At 43.9% G+C, this 4,685-nt stretch overlaps 1 long non-coding RNA gene across 2 annotated transcripts; it reads right to left on the reverse strand.

Annotated features, from left to right (window-relative positions):
• Nucleotides 1–451: 451 nt before the first annotated feature.
• On the reverse strand, nucleotides 452–2,621 carry LOC309326293. Of its 2 annotated transcripts, none has more exons than XR_014150271.1 (2): nucleotides 2,349–2,621; nucleotides 452–732 (listed from the first exon to the last, which is right to left on the reverse strand). It is a non-coding gene; the product is annotated as an uncharacterized lncRNA (long non-coding RNA). The 2 variants fall into 2 exon arrangements; XR_014150272.1 differs by lacking the exon at nucleotides 2,349–2,621 and adding an exon at nucleotides 2,135–2,333.
• Nucleotides 2,622–4,685: the final 2,064 nt, after the last annotated feature.

Genomic DNA, 4,685 nt, shown 5'->3' on the forward strand with positions numbered 1-4,685 from the left:
ACTTTACCAAAGGTGTCATGGGCTTTGAAGATACCCGAACTCAGGACGAAAGGGAGAAACGTGCTAAGAGGAAGGCAAACCCTCACCGTGATCAGCTCCTGCCCGTCCCCACTGTGGAAGGACGTGTGGATCCAGAATTGGCCTCCACAGTCACTTACAGATTCACTGTTAAGACCATGTTTTTGGAAGACAATCTTACTTGGCTACAAGTGATCGCCAAAGAAGAAGAAGAAGCAGCCTACATTTTACATGATGCATCATGATGGAGCATAGATCTTGGTAGCAACATGTCATGCAGTGACCCAACATGTCGTGCAGGTCTGTGCCCTTTCAATGAAGTTGTCTTTAAGATACACTCAGGTTGTCCTGGTCTTTATTCTACTCCCTCCCTCAGTAGCTGGAGGTATAACAAGATCATGTGCCTCAAGGCAATCACACATGCACACAGCAGTCCAGTTTTGGACTCTGAATCTAATGGTTTTCAGAGGAGTGTATTACTTCACTTATTTCCCAATGTAATAAACCAGCCCTTCTGTGCTTTGGGGCTTTCCAGTTCTTTCTGCAGAGTAGGGTCCCAGATGTCCGCTCCCAAGGCCTTTGTCTTCATAAGAAAGATGTATTCAGATGAAGAACTGTGAGGGGAGAGAAACTTTGATGACCATCACGCAATGGCTTTTTCCATCTGCCTTGGCCCACCCTCCAGCTGTGGGAGCCTTTCCCTGACTATGACTTCTGAGAAGAGAGAAGAGGGATATTTTTTAAATAAATAAATTATAACTTGTGTGTCTTTGTTTCTCACAGTTTGATCCTTTTGCATGGTTTTGTGTGCTTTGTGGTATTTTGTGCATTTGACTGGCCGTTACTTTGATTGATTATAGTTTAGTAACTCTTAATTGTAATTGTTAAGTGTGAGCTGTTTAATTATTGTTTGCCGACGTTTAATTTTACTGTTTACTGTTATATTCTAATGGATCGTTGAATATTGCTTTATTTGATGTGTTTATTTTAAAGTTATGTTTTTATCATGACTTGTATTGCATCGGATTGTTATTAGGTGTATGATCTTTGCTGTCAATTTTGTTGTTTCTTTAGCTCATAAACCACCTTGCATGTAGTAATAGAGGAAGGAAGTACACAAAAGTGAAATGAAATGAAATGATGGCACCATTACACACACACTGCCAAACCATAGAGAAGGTGCCAGCTCCAGGATATAAGGGCCAGCAAGAAATCGCTATTAAAAGTACTCCTAAAGTGGTACAGGAAGTGGTACAGGAAGGTATGAGGCTGCCTTGGTGCATTTAACCCAGTATTGCCTCCCTCAGGGACAGCTGGTGTTCTCCGTATGTTGATGGACTCCAACTCCCATGAGCCACAGCAGGAATAACCAATGGTCAGGGACATCTGGAGGGTAACATGTTGACTATTGGAGATCTACTTTATCAGAAGCTCTCTAAAGCCAGGGTAGGGCATTAGGCCTGGCATGGATCCCGGTTTGATCTGTAAAGCCATTTTCTCCAAACTCTGTGAGCCTGTCGCACACATGGCATCATTTTTTTATTAAAAAAAGACTTATTTTTTATTTTTTTACCAACAACCAAAACACAAACAGTGAAGCCCCCCAGGTGGCTGATACATTGGGTATAAAGGTAAAGGTACCCCTGACCATTAGGTCCAGTCATGGCTGACTCTGGGGTTGCGGTGCTCATCTCACTTTATTGGCTGAGGGAGCTGGCGTACAGCTTCCGGGTCATGTGGCCAGCATGACTAAGCTGCTTCTGGTGAACCAGAGCAGTGCACAGAAACGCCGTTTACCTTCCTGCCGGAGCAGTACCTATTTATCTACTTGCACTTTGACATGCTTTCGAACTGCTAGGTTGGCAGGAGCAGGGACTGAGCAACGGGAGCTCACCCCATTGCGGGGATTCGAACCGCTGACCTTCTGATCGGCAAGTCCTAGGCTCTGTGGTTTAACCCACAGCGCCACCCGCGTCCCTTACATTGGGTATACATAATCAATAATAACATATTCAAATCAAACATATGTACAATTTTATATGCATTTAACACTCCTCCATCCACAAGGTTTATTTAACTTTTAACATTTTAATTACCCCAAATTGTTCAAACCTACTCAAATAATTCAATATCACACATGGCATCATATATGGCACAGACACAGCTGCGAAGGAGCAACAGGGAGCCTTAATGTACACTTCCTATCAGGGCACCATGTCGGGGGACTTTTCCGGGGGGGGGCAAATATTTATTTGGCTGCAGCAGAGCCACCCCGCCCCCTAGCCCACCCCCAATGTTCAGGGGACAGAGGAGGCCAAGCATGGAGCCACAGCTTCCACGGCTGACTTCTCCTCCTCCTGCCACTGCAGCTTTTGGGGAGAGAGGCCCTGGCTCTTCCTGATGTTGTGCGTGTGGCACGCAACTTGCGGCATGCACAGCACACACGGCCTGTAGGGAGTGGGGTGTGTCACAACAATGGCAGCAGCTGGGGCCTCTTCCCTCAACAGCAGCAACTGGAGAAGCCGGTACTCACAGCACTCGGCACATGTGTATGACATCAAACACACATGACATCACCGCCCGCTCCTCTTATGCTTCTTAGCTGACGCATATGCTTCTTATCATTTTTTGGCATGGAAGGCTTGTGGACTGCTTTCGGATGTGGTGGCAGCAAGCCAGAGGGGTAGGCTATGGTATAGACCAGTGTTTCCCAACCTTGGGCCTCCAGCTGTTTTTGAACTACAATTCCCATCATCCCTAACCACTGGTCTTGCTAGCTAGGGATGATGGGAGTTGTAGTCCAAAAACAGCTGGAGGCCCAAGGTTGGGAAACACTGGTATAGACAGTGCTATTTTTCTAGAAGAAGAGAAGAAGAGTTTGGATTTGATATCCCGCTTTATCACTACCCGAAGGAATCTCAAAGTGGCTAACAATCCCCCACAACAAACACTCTGTGAGGTGAGTGAGGCTGAGAGACTTCAAAGAAGTGTGACTAGCCCAAGGTCACCCAGCAGCTGCATGTGGAGGAGCGGGGAAGCAAACCCGGTTCACCAGATTATGAGTCTACCGCTCTTAACCACTACACCACACTGGCTCTCTAGGGGGAATATGTGCTGGAACTCACCATGAAGACCTTCCTTGTTCTCTTAGAATGACAATGGTGCCCACCTTAGAGGTGCTGGAACTGTGTTCTGGTGAATTCTGGCTGAAAAAAAGCAACAACAACAAAAGTTATTAAAATATAAAGTACCCCTTATTCCACATCATTGCTGTCATTTGGGGACAGTCTCTAGCTCAGTGGTAGCACATGGCTTGCATTCAGAAAATCCCAAGTTCATTCGCAAGAATTGACAGGCAAGGCTAGATTTGAGACCCTGGAGAGCCCCTGCCGGTCTGTGTAGACAATACTGAGTTACATGGATCGATGCTCTGATTCAAAGTAAGGCAACTCCCTGTGTTTCTATTAAAGAAATGTGGTTGTCTTCAACATTGATCTGGTTGAACTCTCTTACTACTTACTGTATACACATCCTGATGTTCCTTTGGCAGTCCAAAAGGATGTTCCTCCGTTTCCCCAAAGACTAATGTCAAGGGGCAAGTGTACACGTGCTCTGCTTGCTGACCTCCTCGGTGACACAGTTTTGCAACTACCAGGTATTGATCTACTCTGCTTTCTAAGGCACAGTTCCTGCATTGCCTGCTACTGAGTATCAAGTGCACCTGCACTAAAATATCTAGCCAAGGACTGTTTTGTTACAGAACTGGAAACTTGACAGTGGAGACTGGGAACAGTTATCATGGCCATATTTCGATCGGGTGCAAAAGAATCAGAAGCAGCAGCAGCAGAGGATACATAACAGTGCCATAAAGCATTATGTGCCCTGGAACTAGTAGGGGGAAATATTGTTAATCTAGCAAGATGACAAGATACGTTCCAGGTCTTTAAGTGCTGTGCACCCTTGGAAAATCTCTATTTTAGGATCCTTTTATCTTGCTTTAATTGTCCATCAATGTTTGTGTTTAGATTTATTACGAATAAAGCAGTGGCCCTTAATCTATGGGTTGCTGGACATCGGTCTTGCACTGCTTGCAGTGATATAGCAAGATATTAAGCAGAACAATATTTCACGTTGGGCGTTTGAAAAATGAATCCATCAGCCAAAACAGAGCTTAAGTACTTGATTTGTAAATTGTGTGGCATGATTTTATCTCACATACAAATTAGGGACATATGCAGCAACATCTATCAAAGCTTTGCCTCAGATTATAGAAAAGAGACTAATTACAAACTGTGATATTATGATGAAGTATACGGAACGTCTCCAAGTTGCCAATAGATCTTACAAATATGCTTACCTAAACCTATTACCTTCTGTTAGTAATTACAAGATGTAACTCTATTTTGTTTTTGTCGTTTTCTGTTTTTGTATTTTGGGTATTGCTGGCAACCCTGAGATTGAAGAATGTTTGGAAGAACTGGATGGAAAAAATGTTTTTAACTGCAGCTGCTTTTAGATGTTCTTAATTTATAATTGTTTTTAGAATGTTTTAAACTGTTTTAAAATGCTTTGGTTTTTTGTATTTAATTTGCTTATCTCATTGCCACCTGAAGCTCATTGGGGAGGAAAGGCAAGACAGAGAATCAATAAACAGTAGTAGTAGTAGT

This window comes from Podarcis erhardii (genome assembly GCF_964252035.2).
Source record: "Podarcis erhardii genome assembly, chromosome: 12".
Classification (NCBI taxonomy): domain Eukaryota; kingdom Metazoa; phylum Chordata; class Lepidosauria; order Squamata; family Lacertidae; genus Podarcis; species Podarcis erhardii.